The following is a 19,755-nucleotide window of genomic DNA, read 5'->3' as shown; positions in this document are numbered from 1 at the left end:
TCTGTTGAAAGTCAAGTTTATTCAAATATTCGCTCTTTCACAACCATTACACTGTATAATTTAATTTACATTACATAAAGTGTCCTATAAAAAAAATCTCCGTTCACTGTTCAACACATTTTAAAATCAGGACCCGATTATATTGTCCATAATGTGTTGCAACCCTAACATCTTTCTCATCTGAATGACCACCACCATAATAAAACTGTATATTAGATTTTCTTCTGCCACACTTACTAATTCCTTTAGATATACATTTATTAATTTACCCCCCCTGCAGACCAGAAGAATCGAAGACCCACATAACCAGGTGGTTACAACTTCTCTGCATGTTCATAATATTAATCTTTCTTTCAAAAGCATCTTTCTTCCTTTTAATAACTTCGGACATTCACAGAGAATATAGGGATTCATGTTAGTAATTGCACAATCTGCCATCTTGGTGCTGGCCTTTCCAGGAGGGCGTCGGATCCTGGTTTCCCACATATCAAAGCGTAAATTCATGAATCGTTTTAAGTATTGTTGAGAAGTGTGCTGATAGATAAACCCGAGGTTTCCTTGTGCCATATGAATGAATCACTGTCCTGGCATGACGTCTTTGAAATCAGTGGTTTTTCATCTGTTGTGTCAGACAGAAGTTTTGTTGATGGATTTGATGCTTTAAGTGCTTATTTCCCCATTCCTGAGTTCCAAATTTCTTGAGTGCAAAGATCCTCATGACCTGTGCTAAGTATCTGCCCCAGTAACTTTTTATTTTTTCGCTCTTTGAGCTTCTATTTCTTTACAGCATAGATTCTCAACAGTTGATTGTGGCTGATCTAAGCCTTCTACATAGTTTAAAAGCACTTTTACTCTGGAATATTTGATTGGTCAAACCAAACTCTAGTCGGACTTGAGCCGGTGCTGCTGCTTGCTGAATGAGGGAGATGTTTATTTATAAACAATTGTTTTTCGATGTTTAGGGGTGAGATTTCACAACACCTCATGATTTCGCTACCTTATGTGACAGGAATTGCAGGTTTTAGGCATTTCAAACAACTGAGTTGTTAGCAAGTGTCCCAGTTAAATGGGTATCAGTATAAATCTTTAGCATTAATATATTAATCTTTAGCATTAATAATTGAGAGAATTCCAGTGAATCTGTTAGGTCATACTCATTTGTGTAAAATTAGGTAATTTACTGCACACCAAATGGCAGTGGTATTCAGACGAAATCAGAATGTTGATTTGTAAAGTAAAATCACTTGAAACAAATGTGAGAATGTTCTGTCCCTCACAACTGAGGGCTTAATCTCCACATTTAAGGCTTGCTGTGACCAAGGTGGGTGATTTTTTCCGTAGAGGAAACCAGGCAGGTAAAATCTGTTTGGCCAATGCAGAATAATGTAAAACAGAAAGCAGCATATCCCAGTATTCATCAATACAGGCTCACACATGAAGCAGAGGATGGGATTACACCTGTTAAAATAATTGAGCAGGGCTTTTTGTAATAAATCCATGTGACTCACCTGTAATGGATTTGAAAAAGGCAAATGTATGGTAGTTTCAGATCTGCACAAAAGAAAGTGTTTCCATATTCTTTTGTGGTATCGAACTCAGAAGTTCTACAGTGATTGATTTGTGGCAAACCTTTTTACTCTTATAAGGATACTCCAAATCTTTTTGTTTTCAGATTTAAATATGAAGTTCTCGCCTGGTGTGTAATCCCACAAGGGTATTCTATGATCCTGATGGGTTAAAGAACAGTGGGTTGCAGTGCTTCCCTGAGTGACTACCAATTGTTTTGACTTATTGCAGGATCATCCCATTACCCTGTGTGTGTGTTAGAAGTACTGCTCCAAGTGGCCATGGGTATACACAGACATAGGTCCCTTCTCACTGTGCCTCTGAAATCAAACTACACAGGACTGAAGACCCCCAGTTAACCCCTTCGCTGCGGCGGCTATTCTGCTGCAGCGCTAAGGGGGTGGGGCGGCCGCGCGGCGGTTCCGTGCTTGTGACGGAACCGCTCCGTCACGGCTCCCGGGTGAGCTGTGCTTGTGACGGAACGGTTCCATCACGAACCCGCCCGCCCATTAATTCGTCAGCGCAGGTGCGGAATTCACACCGCGCAGGCGCGGCGAGCGGGCCGTGACGGAACCGTTCCGTCACAAGCACAGCTCACCCGAGGCTTGTGACAGAACGGTTCTGTCACAAGCATGCAAGGGAAGGGTTAAGGAAGAAACTGATCTTGAGTTGCATGTGTCCTGGTGGGGGGAGGGGCTGAGCCTGGCAGTTTGGGCTGGACTGTTTCTATTGAAGAAGGGCCAAGTCTGATTTGCATATGGCTGGGTCCAAACTGATATGGCATGGTGGGCAAAACAACAATGGGTTTTAATGGTACTCTGAGTGGTTGCCTGTAGTTAGTCTTACTACCAGCATCCTCCCATGACTGACTGTGTGTTTAGAATACTGTCCCTCAGTCTTATCATAAATACTCAAAGATTTTGAAAGTTTAAATTTGACTTGTGGCTACTGGTACAGTGAATTGATTAGGTGATTGCAGCTAAAACAGGAAAGGGCTATAAGATGGACACTATTGTTAAATCATTTGGCTGAAAATTACCAAGAAGGTTGCCTTACTAAAAAGAAGTACTGTCAAAAAGTAATTTATTTGGGACATAAAATAAAGAAGGGTGTCCAAAGAACGTATTTCTGATTAACCCCCCCCCCCTCCTCCCAGCTACATAGAGAAGTCAAGATGTTTCTAGGAATTGTTGGTTACTGTTACCAGTGGATTCCAAGCATTTCCTCGATTGAGAAGACTATGGAGACTTGCACTGAATGGTATGTTGTGATGAAAAATGCATGCAAGTCTTCTTGGATAAGAGATGTCAGTTGTGTACAACACCAACTCTACTAAGGCTAAATTTTGAGAGAGTTCAATTTATTTTGTCAGGCGAGGGGGATGGTGAACACTTTCTGTTCTTACTCCGCAACATGGGGATGTGGGGGGAAAATGGGAGTGTTTACTGCAACTCTAAATCCAATAGCAGCAGCTTTGGTTGCAAGAAAAAAAATCACTGCTACAGCAATTGCTTAGAGCGAGGTAATAGTGATGTGGGTTACACTTAGTGTGTTAGCTCCATACTCTGTTTAACCTAGACCTCTACATTCAAGCTGCACCTCGCAGATAGTTGCTTGACATAGTGTGAGCAAATAATCTGGTGGCTGAGAACATTTGAGTATAATAGAATACTGTGAATACTACCATACTTGCATTTGCCAAAGAAAGAAGCCGAGGGAGCTGGTGATGGCTTAAATGACTGCATGTTTTTTGTGAATTCTGTACCAAACAGGTTGTGTAGTTCATATAAATCTATATTGGACCTGTGCGTTTAGACAACATAGACTAGGATTGGTGTCCAGACTGATTTCCCCCCTTCCCCCCCCGGGTATTTTTCCTGGTATACCAGCTAGCTTACAGTGCCACTGTAAACTCCTCTTACCAAGGAGAGATTAGTTCTTGGCAACTATTGAAAATAACAACCCTGTCTCATCAGGGATCGTGGCAACAGTACAATACTTTTTGCTCAGTCACTCGTACTCACTTTGTCTCAGAGAAAGACACAGAATAAACGTCGTGGACGTTTTAAATAAGCATTTATTGAACCAGTGTCATTCTAGTGTACAATAAGTGTGCTTATACAACCATAAGATAGAAACGGATATAAATGATTATAAGCACCAACAGAGTAAATGGATGGTATATTCCTACAATAGTGCTAAGACAATGAACGTATGTAAGCATATAAATACATGACCATAACAATGTGTTCTACGATGGAACCCTAACTAGATGTACTAGAATATATGCAGGTGTTAAGCCAAGAATTTCCCCATTGCTGATGCCAATCCTGTTACCTGAAGTGAGAGACTGGGGCTCCATCTTGGTCTCGAGATGGACACCCTTCGAGGGATGTCAGACCACTGTGAGCTGGAGTGTCATGTCAAGGATGACGAAAGGGATGACCCTTATACTTGGTTATTATGCAGAAGATTGTAGTGCTGTTGTGATTCTGAGAATCCTTACGCATTATTGATACTAGTTTTTGGGGAAAACAACACATTTATGCAGCGCTTAACAAGGTAAAAAATGAATACCAGAACTAGTAATGTAGTAAATGGTAAGGTAAATGTAGGTGAAGGGTCATGGGTCTATTGAAGCCTCTATTGGGGTACCCTACGAAACATAAACCAAGGTGTACCCCTTGAGTTGTCTGATTTTATTTGTGGTAGATTCTTGTCGGAGAGACCATCATTAAATTCTTCAAGCAGGCTTTGCAGTTTGATATACATTGTGGAGGCATAAGTAGCAGACATGATGCCTATCACAAGAGCAAGCCGCATAGCCAATTAATTCAGAGTTACAATCTATACTGATCGCTGATATAGTTTTGGAGTGGTCCCAGTGGAATTTGGTGGTGTCAACTAGGAAATCAATTCAGAATAGCCCATGAATATTGAATCTACTCCATGCATTCAAATTGACGTAGAAAGTTGCTGTTGTGAAATGTGCTGCATGCAGAAGCTGGGTTGACATATTTTCATTGGGGAAATAACTTTGTAGACAGTTACGAATTGCGGTTTTGAAAATAGTCATCAAATGACAATTCTGAAAAAGAAGTTGAAATTGTCAATAGGTTTTTGTCCATATCAGCTCAGACTCTTGAAGAACTTGGACATCTGCAAGTAGAGACATCACAGGAAGAAATGAAAAGTTGGGGAAAAAGCCAGATGTGCACAAGATGAAAATGATTTACGGAGATGAACTGATGGGAGGTATGTGTCATAGGTGTGCATAAGGTACTTGCTAACAAGCAGAGGGGCAGCAAGATGAGGTGGCCAACAAGGAACCGCAATCTTATGATGGGCACATTTACAATGTGGCAAGAAAATTCTGGAAATGTTATGGGCTGTGTTTTTGCAAGGTCACCAACTCTCAAAAGAACTCTGGCCAGTGCTAGTTTTATAAGTCATGCCTGCTTGGTGACTTAAGCTTTTTATTACTCACCCATCTCTGGAGTAGCATGCTGTTGATCATGTATTCACAGTGGGATTCTTCTAGACCTTCCTTGATGAGCCCCTACACGATATCTGGGGTTCTGCCTCACTATGCTGGGTATTTTCTTTTTGTTCAGCAACCTTCAGTGCTTGTACCTCTAACAAGAAAGCAAAGAGCGCCTTATTAAAAGGATCCTGTGTTGAACAAAACGGTTACACATGCACCTGGTAGGCAATGCTATCTTAGCATTTTGAAAGTGGTTTCCGCATATGACCGTTGTAATAAAAAGAAAAGTTGTGTTGGAAGACTTGTATAAAATATTGTTTATGGACTTTAAAAAACACAACCAACAATTATTTGAGCAACACACACTTTCTTTTCTGTGAATTACTGTGAGTGAGTTTTTTGCAGCCATGATTTCTAGGGAATGAAAAACAAGTTTTGTAGGTCAACTCTTGGGGAATATTTACAGCTGAGTAACCAGGCATCCATGGGCAGCCCACATTTAAGACAAGCATTGGCATAGCCAATAGGTCTCGCCTTGAGACCTTATAAGTGTTTAGCCATGCAACAGTTAATGTTGTTGCACCAAGGATATTGTGCTGCATAACAAAATACTTATAAGGCCCCAAAGGCGAGACCTATAGGCTATGACAATGCTTGTTTTAAAAAAAAAAAAACACTGCCCCACAAAAAAAATAGCAACAAACACATAAATGAAAGTAAATCACGTCTGGCTTACAGAATTGGTCACCAACAGACTGCATTTTGAAATATATTTTGGAGTTAAGGCACCTGTCTCCTGAAGTACCGAAAAAATTTACCACCTCCCAATTAGAGTTATATTCACAACCATTCCCATTCATCAGTCGTTTCGACCTAGTGCACGTATAGTACAAAAGGTTTACGGTAGTCAGGGGTGCCCGAGACAGGAGCTGAACAAAAAGCAGTTTTTAAGAGTCAAAAGAGTGCTGACATTCATCCGTCCAGGGGAGGGGTTCATGCACATCCTTAGTAGTCAAATGCAACAAAGGTTTAGCGAGCAGTGAAAAGTTAGGTATCCATTGGCGACAGTAAGAAGTGATGCCAAGAAAAGCACGAACTTTGCGCTGCGTGCAAGGAACAGACATATTAGAGATGGTAGTAATACGTTCAGGGGTTAGTCGCCTACCCTCCTTCGATAGTAGATGACCTAGGTAGGTTACCTCCTGTCGACAGTATTGGAACTTGGACAAGGACACCTTATTCCCTTTTGCTGCCAAATGGTGTAACAATTTAACAGTGGCAGCCTTGCAGCCTTCCTCTGTGTCCGAAGCAATTAACAGGTCATCCACATATTGCAACAGTACGTTGCCTTCTGGCAAGGCCAGGTCGTCCAACAGAGCCTTAAGAGCTTGGCTATATATGCTTGGACTTTCAGTATAGCCTTGAGGTGCGCGACAGAAGCGGAAGCTTCGGCCAGATAACGAGAATCCGAAGATCTGTCTGCTATCAGGATGGATAGGGATGCTGAAGAAAGCATTCTTCAGGTCTATGACCGAAAAATACTGGGCAGTTGGTGGAATCATTCGTGAGGATAGTGGTGATGTCCGTCACCACAGGATACTGTGGCACAACAATCTTATTAACGGCTCTAAGATCAATCACAAAACGGTAAGCATCACCATGTCCCTGTGTACCGGAATCAGAATTCTTTTTCAAAATCGGGAGAATCGGGCTATTACAAATATTAGCAGCAGTTTCTTCCACCACCCCTTTGTCAATGAGATCTTGAATAATGGACAGCAGAGCCCGTTCACCGACTGGTGCAATTTTATACTGCGGGATGCGTGGTACTTTTGCGCCAGTTTTCAACGTAATATGAACCGGGGGAATATCCAACTTACCCACGTCCGCATCCCCGGTCGCCCAGAAGGCCGCGGCAATGCCATCAAACTCAGGGGGAAGAGGTTTGTTTTTAGCAAAAATTGTTTCATGCAGTCAGTGTAGGGTTGTATCGTTAAATAAACCCCATCAGCGGAGCAATGTGTTTTGGCATTCAACTTTTTCAGCATATCCAAGCCCAGCAAATTCTCCCCACAATGCGAAGTTAGCAGAAAAGGTGTTTCAACAGTGGCGGGACTGATTGTAAAGGGGAGGGGTTTTGAGATGGGACTGACAACCGGGACTCTCGAGAATCCCACAGAAACATTATTTTGCCCGGACAGAGCCGCCCCTGGAACCAATGATCGAGCAACTGAACTATTCATTGCTCCCGTGTCAATTAGGAAATTCTCAGAAGTCCCCATCAATTCCCCTTTTACATAAGGTCCCTGTTGATTGACCGGGATTGACACTTGGCCCTCCTGCCCTCCTGCCATATCATCGGACCCAAACCAAGCTGCCACCAAACTCACACAATGGATCACCCACAGCGCTGACGTAGTAGCACCCTTGAAAAACCATCAGATCAAACAAGGTACAAAAAGGCTCCCTGGTTCAACGATGACCTTAAGAAATCCAAGAAGTTATGTCGTACCCTCGAGAAAACCTTGAGAAAAAACCCAACCTCTGACAACCTGACCACCTTCAAGGACGCCACCCGCAAACACCACCAATTGATCCGATCCACCAAAAAATCAGCATTCAAGGATCGACTCGACAACAACGCCCACAACAGCAAGGAACTATTCAACATCGTCAAAGAATTTACCAACCCCACCGCCGGCACCAACGACCTCACTCCCTCCCAAGACCTCTGCGACTTTCTTCCACAACAAAATCGCCGACATACATAACAGCTTTGAAAACCAGTCCGATGAACAGCCCATTCCACCCACCTCCGAACCAAAACAGCACTCTCACAACCTTTTCGCCTGGAACCCAATTACCACTGAAGACACCATCCGCCTGATGAACTCCACTCACTCAGGATCGCCAACCGACCCATGTCTCCACCACATCTTCAACAAAGCAGACTCCATCATCGCACCCCATCTCCGCGATGTCATCAACTGTTCCTTCAACTCCGCTACCTTCCCGGAAAGCTGGAAACATGCCGAACTCAGCGCCCTTCTGAAGAAACCCACAGCAGAACCCTCTGAACTTAAGAACTACCGCCCCATCTCACTCCTACCATTCCCTGCCAAAGTCATTGAGAAAGCCGTCAATAGTCAGCTCGCCGCCTTCCTTGAATCCAACAATTCCCTCGACCCTTCACAGTCCGGCTTCCGAGCCAAACACAGCACCGAAACCGCCCTCATCGCAGCTACAGACGACATCAGAACGCTACTGGACAACGGAGAAACAGTTGCCCTCATCCTACTCGACCTCTCCGCCGCCTTCGACACAGTATGTCATAGCACACTCATGCAACGCCTCAACAACGTCAGAATACAAGGAAAAGCTTTGGATTGGATCATCTCGTTCCTCGCCGGAAGAACCCAGAGAGTCCACCTCCCCCCATTCAAATCAGAGGCCACCGAAGTCCTCTGTGGTGTACCACAAGGATCTTCACTCAGCCCCACCCTCTTCAACGTATAGATGAGTCCCCTCGCATCCATCGCGCGCCAACACAACCTCAACATCATCTCCTACGCAGACGACACCCAGCTGATCCTCTCCCTCACCAAAGGCCCAAACTCCGCCAAAACCAATCTACACGAAGGAATGATAGAAGTAGCCGAATGGATGAAGAACAGCCGTTTAAAACATAACTCGGACAAAACGGAAGTCCTCATCTTAGGATCATCCCCCTCTGCCTGGGACGACTCATGGTGGCCACCGGCCCTGGGTACAGCACCCATACCTACAGATCACGCACGTAACCTGGGCTTCATCCTAGACTCCTCCCTCTCGATGACCAGACAAGTCAACGCCGTCTCATCTTCATGCTTCAACATCCTACGCATGCTCAAAAAAATCTTCTGCTGGATCCCCTCCGAAACAAGAAAGACAGTCACCCACGCACTGGTCACCAGCCGATTGGATTATGGAAATACCCTTTACGCCGGGACCACAGCCAAACTACAGAAAAAACTCCAACGCATCCAAAACGCCTCAGCCAGACTCATACTGGACATTCCCCGTCATGCTCACATTGCCGGTCACCTGAAGGATCTCCACTGGCTCCCCGTCAACAAGAGAATAACGTTCCGTCTCCTCACCCACGCACACAAGGCCCTCTAGGACCCGAATGCCTCAACACACGACTGTCCTTCTACACACCCACCCGCCAACTACGATCATCCAATCAAGCCCTCGCCGCAATTCCGCGCATCCACAGATCCACCATGGGAGGAAGATCCTTCTCCTACTTAGCGGCCAAAACCTGGAATTCTCTCCTCACTCACCTCCGACTTACACAGAGCCACCTCTCCTTCAGAAAGCAACTAAAAACCTGGCTATTCGATAAGTAATGCACCCACCCTCCCTCAAGCGCCTTGAGACCCTCTGGGTGAGTAGTGCGCTATACAAATTCCTGAACTTGAACTTGAACTCTGTCCCTGGCTGTCCTATGCGTGGACATACGAATCCTGATCCTCAAATGCGTAATCCTCATGATAATATTGCCTGCCTTGGTGACCATCGAAATGATTTCGTTCAGACTTGCCTGATCCTTCCTCTCTGCGCAGATCACTCCGATCGGAGCCGCCTCGTCCCCGCCATCGGACCGCACCGTTTCGAGGCAAGCAACAACGGACACTGCGCTTTCCAATGTCCTTCCTCTCTACAATATGAACATTGGTTTATCCCTACCGTCGGAGCCCCACCCGTGCCTCGGCCTGCGCCCGCCCCTCTGAACATGGGCCCTCTGGCCCCTCTCCCCCCTCCTTGTCCTCGGACAACTTGCTGAAGCAGCACCCGAGTTTTGAGGTCTTTGGCCTTTTTTCTCTACTTTATCCTTACTTTCATTTTCTCTATGTTCGTAGTACTGAACCATACTCAAAATCACGGAAGGGGTGGAGGTAGTCCAGGTACTTTCTGCAGCCTGTAATCACGCAGAAATTTCTGGAGCCAAGTTTGTTACAAACCTGTTCACAAACAACCTAATTCCACCCTCCGTGGCCAAATCTTGCCCACTAAAGTCAATGAAGACTCCTTCGAATCTAGTGAAGAAGTCGGATACACTTTCATCCTTTTTCTGCCTACAAGCTGTCAGTTTATCCCAGTCAACTTTTCGCGGAGGTATTAAGGTGTGCATATAGGCTAATATTTTTGCCGGCAGAGAAGTTATTTCATTCCTAGGCTTATCCCCTGGTTTACAGTCTCGGTCCCAACCTCTCAAGTCTTCCCAGGTCCCCCTTAGTTCAGCATGATCAGTGTCGTGTACCTGCCGCCATATACCAACGGGAACTAGTAACCCAAAGAATAACTCGACGTCTGCCAGGGTCATTACGGCAGAGGCCGCAGCCTCGGTCAGTTCCTTATAGTAGGCGGTGGGATTCTTACAGGGGTCAGGTAGTTGGGATTTCAGAGCAAGAACTTCGCTTCTTTTCCACGGAGTGTATACCCATTGCTCCTGGAACCGGGCTTCCACTCAAGCCCGTATTACTTGCTGGGCATTATTGCGCGCTTCAGGAATTTCGAGATGGTAAATAGGATGTACCTCTCGCATGGGATGTTGAGAAGTCCAGATGGGACTCTCTAAAATCATCCTGCCTCGATATTTAACCAACGCGTCTACGTTCTTATATACCTCCTGTAGATCCATGTTGAATTTATGGGTCCAATCTCGGATGTTATATAGTATCTGAGGGGCACTTCCATCTCGGAAGCTGACTTCCCAAGCTCCTATGAGGAAATTGGACATTTGGAACAACGCATGTTGTTGCATCACCGGCTCTAGATCCTTTAGAGTACTCCATATGTCGGCTACAGTATATACATCCTTCCGCATCCATTGGGCGGCCTGATCTGCTAATGCTTCCTTTTCGCCATACTCCACAGATGATCTAGTGAGTAGTCGTTTACCATCCAAACCTCCCGGTCCCACCTTTGGTGTCTGTCCCGATTCTCCGGGCGTTGTGCTGGCTGAATAGGAGGTTCATACGGGACTCGGGACGCTTAACAGTGTATGGGGTGATTCCAGGGTATGCCTGGGGTCAGGGACGAGGGTGGCCAGGTGTCTCACTGTGGTAGATGGGGCACCTACATTCCCCTGAAGGGTCAGAGACCCGCGTTCCTCCGGTGCGGAGGCTTGGGGCGCAGCCACCACTTGAAGGGGTACCGCAGGGTATATGCGCTGTGGAGCACACGGTGGGGGAGGTCTTTTATCTAACAGATCCTCTATCTCATCTTTGGTCTCATTCCGTGTTACTTAACTCTTATCCACCTGCAACCTAAACTGTCTATGTTCGTACTCAATATTTTTCTCTGTCTTATTCTTGTGATGTGCAATGGCTTTCTGAGTTACAGTTTGCCCTTGCTGTATTTTTAGAAGTTTCTTGGACCAAATGCGTCTCCTCTTTGCCTCTTTCTGCCATTTGTTAAGGGTGTCAAACATAGCCTGTCTACTGCGCCTAGCAAAGAGACACTCTTGTAAATACTGAATCTTTTTCTCGTCAAAAGATCCAGTTTTCGGTCACTGTAATTCCACATTGTCTTTGGTGTACTTGTGCCATAAGGTATTGAAAAGAAGGGGACCTATCCCGTGCTTGCAATACATATCATGACTGGGTGTTCCTTCCGGAGGGGCCAGCTGGCTTTCGTCCAACCTCGTGCTCCCTCGGTGAACGCAGCCAAAGCATAATTTACTGAAGCACGGCATTGCCCTTTTTTTACCTAATTTGAGCTGAAAAGGAATCGAGGATTATTGTTCATAACACAGAAGAATCAATGATCAGTAATCATATTACTCTCATACGCATGGCCATGTTGTCATTCAAAGTCACTCTTTCGTTGCAAAACAAACCTTCAATTTGAAGTAAACGAAAACACAGATATTTGCAAACATAAAAAACGAAAACACAGATATTTGCAAACAAGAGGTGGAGCCCGTCGATTCCCACCTATGGAGAATACTTTCCAATCTTCAAAGCTGCAAAACGTCTTCTTATAACAGTCTTGTCCTTAGACTGCCTAGAGATGGCTACACAGGTTTCTAAACCCCAGACCGACCTACGGGCCATCCGACAGCATTCATGGTTCACCTCCCGAACTATGCTGGCTGAGCCCGCTTTCTCAAGCGCCGCTCCAGATCTGTCCGGGTGCTACCCAATCTCAACTGCCGGCGTTCCCGAGAGCAGTCCGGCCGAGTGAGAACCACAATTCCCACAAAGGCGTTTAGTCTCTATCTCTAGTTATCCCTCACAAACCAAACCAGAGGCATCTGCACGTGCAATTTCAATGTTGCCCCGTCAGACCCCCTTTTTCCAAAGTTTCTCCGTGACCACAGGGCACCAAATGCGAAGTTCCAAATCCAAAATTGCAAAAACGTTATCCAACACAAAACGAGACAAGACACTCACCTGGTGCACGCAGGTCAGATTGTTCGTTCTTCACTGCCAACTCCTTTTAAGGCCAACGTGGCTAGTTCTTGGGTTACACCCGAAAGACTCCGGCGTGGAGCCACTAGCAGCTGGGGTTCTCGCGATCGGGAGAGCGGAGCAGACCCCAAATTCTTTTGGTCTATTCTTCAACCCCCCCGATCAAGATCACCCCTTTCAATGTCCCGCTTCTCTTCTGATTACAAAGGGACGACCCCAACGCGGAGTCCCGGCGGAGTCGCCAACTGTAGTACCGAAAAATATTTACCACCTCCCAATTAGAGTTATATTCACAACCAATCCCATTCCCATTCCCAATAACCAGTCGGTTGGCAGTGCAGAAGGTCCAATCGTTTATTATAACAAACAAACTCTGCCAGAGGAGCTCCTTGCGACCTAACCCCACGAGGTCCGCCAAGAAGACTGCTGGCACATTATCAGAACATCACATATATACAGTTACATTCTCGAAACCGTTACCTAAGATGGAAAAATACAAGTTGGTACAGGTTGGTGCAGAGGGAAAGACCATATATGGGAGACAAAGCGCTCTTGGTTTAGCTCATCCTAGATTAGCAAGGTTGTACGGGTGACTCCCTTCTGCTAACTCCGAGAGAGTCCGCCCGCACCCTTCCCGGAATGTGCCTATCGGGCCTCCTCCTTCTACCTATAACCTTGACAGGCCTAACGAGCAGAGACAGCAGTTTTGCAACAGTTGGGCTATTTCTCATGAGAACGACTTCAGTGCAAGAAATTAATGGGGTCTGCTAATGTAGGGCTTCGAGCGAGGCCACAAAATGGCGTTGGTCAAGTCAAGCAAGTGTAAAACGTGCAATGCAGTGTATGTTAGAAACCTAAATTAATGCGATTCGGGTGTATGCTAGTGTTTGCATACCTGAGGTGAGTAATCTAGATACATCATGTTAATTCTTAAACATCGATTATATGCTTCACATAACCGGAAATCAATTCCGGTTCCTCACTCCGAAGTCTTTGTGAACTGAGCAACTTTCAGGATATGAAAACCGAAAGAGTGGTTAATGCACACAAGAGATCTGTGTGGACTCCTGTCGCATGTTTTACTCATTATAAAACCGCATACAGTTTTACTGTTTCTGGTGAAAAAAACTGTGCATCATGCTGGCCACAAATGTCTATTTAGGGAAGACAGCTCAGTGGCATGCTAGCTGTATTGCGGATATCTCTGAGATACTTGAAGGTCATTAGTGACAATTCTGAAGTGACAAGCGGAGTATCTATTTCCTCCTCAATGGCATTGATATCAAGGTGTTAGGATCCATCGAGCTCCCAGACGACCAGAGACTCAAAGAAAAGTAATGCTGTTACCCTGTAAGTGAGGCATTTTTTCTTTGCTCCGCTGGAACCGAAAACAAGAGACCCGCTCACCTCTTGATGGTCGCTCCTCTGAACAGTAAGCACACCAAGTGCGGGAGCAGCTTAATTTGTCCCGGTAGGAACGTATGAACATGGAATAACCCTGCATACCCAAAACCTGGAATCGACTAACTAAACTAAACTATGCACATTCGTCCCGCGGGATTCTTTCATGGGTCCATATCATCTAATGATGCCTTAATAGATTACTGCGGTTCTTTTTTTTGTCAAACACACTCGATGTTAAAAAAAATATGAAAATTAATGAGGCCACCCTATTTAACACATATTCAATGTATTGACCAATACATTAAAAAAATAAGAGCAGACAGTGCAGTGCTTATTGTGGAGTAAATATTTGTTCGTTTGCATAAAAACACATAAGAATCATCAATGTTTTAATTAAGAGGAGGGATAGCTGTATATTAATAATAACATTAATTCCAATTGTAAATGTAATATTGTTACAACCACAGACAAGTTGACGTGTCGACCCAAAATTCGTTAAAAGGATATTATCAGGACAAATCTATCTGCCTCAATCTGTAATACAATAATATAAGGCACCTCATTATTCTACTAAGTAATAATAGATTAGTTAACCATATTGGCGCTGTGCCTACCTCTCTCATTAGTTGCAACTGGTCTCCCTCTTACTAGTAGGGGACACAGTGCCAATCAAGGCACACATAAACAACTCTGCATTAAGTGTTGAAAAGCCAGGACTCCAGTAAGTATCTGCAATACACATAAGCAGTCCAGTTACCATTACTGTTCGCGAATATGCCGTACATTTGTCCCAGTGTCAGCAAATTGTACCAAGATGCATCATATTTCACTGGGGCCAGATCAGAGCCGGGATCTGGCTCAATAATAGCTGCCGGATCTTGGAGGATTCCACTGTTCACCAGACCTCTCCCCACCTCCCCTGCATCCGTACTAAAGCATAGTTCGCTCCACACTGTCAAACATGAAAAGTATATATAAATAGTGCCTCCACTGTCAAGTTTGAGCTAGGTACTGTCACATGACAAGAGGCGTTGAACAAGATCTATACCAAATCTAGATATCCAAAGTCACTAGTGCCTCGTAACCAGATAATAAGGTGCCAATCATCAACTTGGGTGGTCAGGACAGAGCAGACGGTGGGGGTAGGTGTTAGCGGCGCTGACCGCACGCTATCCGGGTTCCTGACCTTTTACGTGCAGGTCCCACAGGAGCAGACTGCGGGGCACCTTAGGATCTCCCTTAGGGTCACCCCAACTCAGCAGGACTTCTTTGCCTGCCTTTATACGACCTCAAGGCATAAGGTTGTATGAACACCCATTTTCTCACTGTGTAGTACGTCTCACTAAGGTCCTGACGAATTGCCATCCGGGCAAGAAACATGTTGACCTGTTCAGGGGGTTGTAGGTATACAGCTTCAATACTACCCGTAGCATATACCTCCCCTCCCACCATTTTAACCAAGGGCGCCAGCCACGCTAATAAATTTCATTGTGGACTGACCCACCTTTTTTAATCTTCACCACTTTTCTCACGACTACACCCTTTTTCTTCCCGCACACCCGCATGCACCATATGGCTGGAACAAAAGCTCTCCGATAAAGAGCCCCTTTACGGGTGCCCGTCAGACATTGCAGCGCCAGTCTGACGAGGAGCAGAACCCATATGATGAAGCATGACATCTAGCTTGCTAGGTGTGTGAGGGTTTTAGTTCCAACAAGGGTATTCCCCTTCTTTGGCTTTTCTCTCCCTCTCTTTTCACGCTTCACTTGACATGCTCTAGTTTTCCACCACTCCACCTTGGGGAACTTTGTACATTGCTTTGTGATTAAGCTGAGAACAGCTGTCTGTAGGGCTGCTTATCGCTCTATGGCAGTGCGAGGGACTCGCCTTTCAACAGCTGGATGTGTTACATGAGAAAAGGGAGGACAGCTGGAAACTGCAGCAGAAACCATGTGAAGGTTCCTCAAGCAGAAATGACAATCCAGGTTATCACGGTAACAATAACTGGTGTATATGGATTACAGAGCAACCTCTAGAGAGAGCAGTCTGCTCTTTTTCAAAGCACATACTCATGCTTGTGGTGCGCCGATGTGCACTCCCGCTCTCTCCCGCAAGCCGTATGCCGCCACAAGCATGAGTATGTGCTTTGTTAAAATTGTTAAAAGAGTTGCATGACAGCTAAAGGTCTCCTATCTAGTGCATGCACACTGCGTAGGCGAGACCTTAAAAAGGGTTGCTGTCTGCAGTGAAAACAATAAATTTACTTTTTAGAAACACACTTAAAAATAGAGCCGAGAGAATCCAGAGTTAAGGATAAAAGTGGTAAAAAAGAATATTAAAGATAAGGCCAGGGCTACACACAACTGGGAAGGGGTTTAGAAAGTGTACAGCATGCTTCCACATATCTTTTTTTTTTTGCTTCATGGTAAAAATAACTGACACAAATTATCACAACCACTTCTGAACTACGAGACATCATCACTTACCTGAAGACATTGTCTCTCTCTTTCTGTGACTTATTCCCCTTTTCTGTGTGGGGCTGACTCAATATCAAGTGCTAACAAGGTGTTCGGAGCAATCATCTGCGAGTTTACCGCTTTCCCACAGATTTAGTGCCAAGTCCTGACAGTACATGTTGCCAGACTCCATGCTACTGCAGATGGCAAGATACATACATGCAAGGAACCACCCGTGTATGGTATATACTTTTAAAATGTACAGTTTTAATCCTCATTTCTGAAGAATTACGTCAAAAATGTGTAAAATGCCAGCAGGTAAATGTAAGAAAGAGGATGCGAGTGGCTGAGTCACATGGGTAAACCAGAAGGCCCTTTCACAAGGCTGTAGGTGATTGTCATAGAGAACCCTAAACAGTAATGCCCTTAAGTACATATTAATGGTTTGTTCGTTTTCAAGGTGGATCAAAGCAATTACAACAAGATGTAACTCTTTGACAGTAGCCACGCTATTATCGAAATAGTTAATCCCAAAATTCGGCTTTTCAATATATATAGAATCAGATAAGGAAACTCGTTTGAAAAATTAGTCTCTTATATGTTGCTCTGAAAATCGTGCATAATTTCCATTGTTATACCATCCCAAAACATCAGGAGTAGTAGGAAGGGCTAATTGTACGATAAAAGCAACATTGTGTTTTCCGGTGTAATTGAAAATGTCAGATGTAACTACTTTAGTTCGACTCAGCTGCTCAGCATAAGAAGCACCCAAAGTAAAACAACAAGGAATGAGGTTCAAGGGGGAGCCAAGCGTGTTACTGGTATTCCATCAACTGCGCTACAGAATGTTACTGATCTGATTCTGGATAACTGCAAAGGTTTGGCTGAGATGGTTTCTTAGCAAGTGAAGCTTTTTAGGTCGAGCCTGGGCAGCGCATGCGCTGTGAGCCATGCTGTATTGAGCTAGAGATGTGAAGCCCTGCCCACTCTCTGCCCATATTTTTCATTGTCTTGTGTCGTTGTCCATTTTAAATGATGTCTTTAGATTCCTTAATTGGCTTCTTAGTCCCTCCTTAGTACTGCCTTGTCTTCATTTGAAACCTCCCATGGCGACTGGTCCTTTTACTTCGGTTGCGACAAGGAGTGTTAATTTTTGTCTGTAAGCACTATTTTCTTTACTGAGTTTCTGGTCATGCAGGTAAGATGTGCAGTGCGCCATGCACGCTTTCACTTTCAAAGCAGCGCCCCCTCCTCAATTAAGATACCTCACCTAGAGCACTCCTTCTCTAATTAAGAGAAATTGTAGGGCTGAATAGCCCTTTTTATTGTGAAGACGGACACTAGGCCCGAAGAACTCGGGACCCCAGACTGGGCTTTCACTTTCCGTTTGTTGCCATTAGCCTGAAAACAGCCTGTAAACCTATCCAGTCCCACAAAACACCCTCTGCACCGCAATCTTCCCCTCCCCTCCTACACAGAACAGCCTGACCATAAACCTCTCAGGAAACCGTTCGAACAAAACACTCGGGGGCATATTATCAAGGACCGGTGTTAAAATGATCACCGTTTTATTGGCAGGAAACGATAATGGACTTGATAATACGCCCTTTTTAATTCCCATAGAAGCCCAGGTTAACATCAGAACATGGGCTTCTATGCGAATTAACAAGGGCGTATTATCAAGCCCATTATCGCCGTTTTATCAGCAGTTTCCTGCCGATAAAACGGCGATAATTTTAACATCGGTCCTTGTTAATATGCCCCCAGTCCTGGAATACAGAGTAACCTGATAGGCCAAGCTGCTGCGCCATTCATAGAAAAAGTTCAAAACAATCTGAAGAGAAGGGTTAGCATAATTATTCCCTTTTCCAAGAGGAGAGGCTAGGGGCTTATTTCACCATCCCACCAAGTCAAGGACTGTATTTACAGGCCAGTTGTTAAAACCGAGAGAAGAGGGTTGCAAAGCAGTCTGTTTTTTTTGCAGTCAGACCGCATCCGAATTTACAGGTCTTGTGTGCAGTGCGTATTTTTTCCCCCTCCTGTGAAGTTCAGTCTAATGTGTCCTGTGGGAGGCTGGCTTTGTTTTCAAGTGACAGCCCGGTAAAGCGCAGCTAAGCTGTATAGGGTAGGGCATGTGTGCAGTGTTCTGTTCCACATGTATTTTGGAGCAAATCTGTCCCACAAAGGGCTGATATTTATTCACATTCAAAATGTAAACAATGCAAACTGCGGCCCTTAGGCTAGGAGACATTATGAATGATGGAAAAAGCAACAATGCCACACCTACAATTGGGCTTTTGGTGCCTTTTTAGGTCGAGCCTAGAGCAACGCGTGCGCTGCATGCTCCACTTTTAGTAAGGGGGTTTTCAAAGTGCTCCCCACAAGCTTTTCCTGGCATAAAGATTGCGTGCACAGCCGCCATCTACCTTATCTCTTCCTCACATCGCTGGCCATTACTTTCACTTTCGCGGCCGTGTGCTCAGCCGCCATCTGCCTTTGGCCCCGCTTCACGAACGACGAGCTGTGTGATTCAAACCCTTGGGCAGGCGTCGTGCTATACACTGCATATTTTATTGGAGAAAGTGCCCTGCCTTTATCGTACATCGTTTCATGCAGAACTCTTTAACACTGTAAAAGTGTGGTACAACTGCTCCCTTCCACACGACTCTGCTCTGTAATCATGGTGATTTTTATGCCTCTGTATGTACTATGATTTTTTTTGAGTTGCAGTCATTTTCGGTCCCCACCACGTTATTTTCCCTTCTGTTTATTCTTGTGTTTTCAAATAATGTAGCATTCTTCTATATCCGCTTTTATTGCATTCATAATACATCATCTGCTACTCTATACACGAGCGCGTGCACTCTTAGTGTATGTCGAGAGGAAGGCACGTGTCACACACTGTGGCCGGTGAATTATTTGCCAAATTCCTTCATCGTAACGAGTACTCGTCCTCATCGCAGGAGTTTTGCAGTTTTTTAGTAACGTTCGGCTGCATTCTGGTAACAGACAATGTGCACCCGCAATCTATACTTGGTGCTTTTTCTGTTTAGATGCTGAATTGACTGGTTGCAAGTAGTGTATGTGTGTATACCCACCTAGGAAGCGCATTCAGGTGTTTCAACAATTGCTGTTCAACCTTGACAGCGTGTTTTAATTATTTTCGAGCGATCCTGTACTTTCCCTAGGACACGGAGAGCCCAAGACAATGTTCCTCTCCCCAAAGCCCTGGTATTGTCTGTTCCCTTGAAATCCTGATCTCAATTTGGGTGGGGTGTGTGGTGGGGAGGCGGTTCGGTCTAACTGTTATATCTTACACAGACTAATGCATCGGATCCCCGCCCACAAGCACACATAGCGCTCGGAGCTGCTGTGTCCGGCGCAT

This window comes from Lissotriton vulgaris, chromosome 9 (assembly GCF_964263255.1).
Source record: "Lissotriton vulgaris chromosome 9, aLisVul1.2, whole genome shotgun sequence".
Lineage (NCBI taxonomy): Eukaryota > Metazoa > Chordata > Amphibia > Caudata > Salamandridae > Lissotriton > Lissotriton vulgaris.
Note: the sequence above shows the minus strand (reverse complement) of the source record.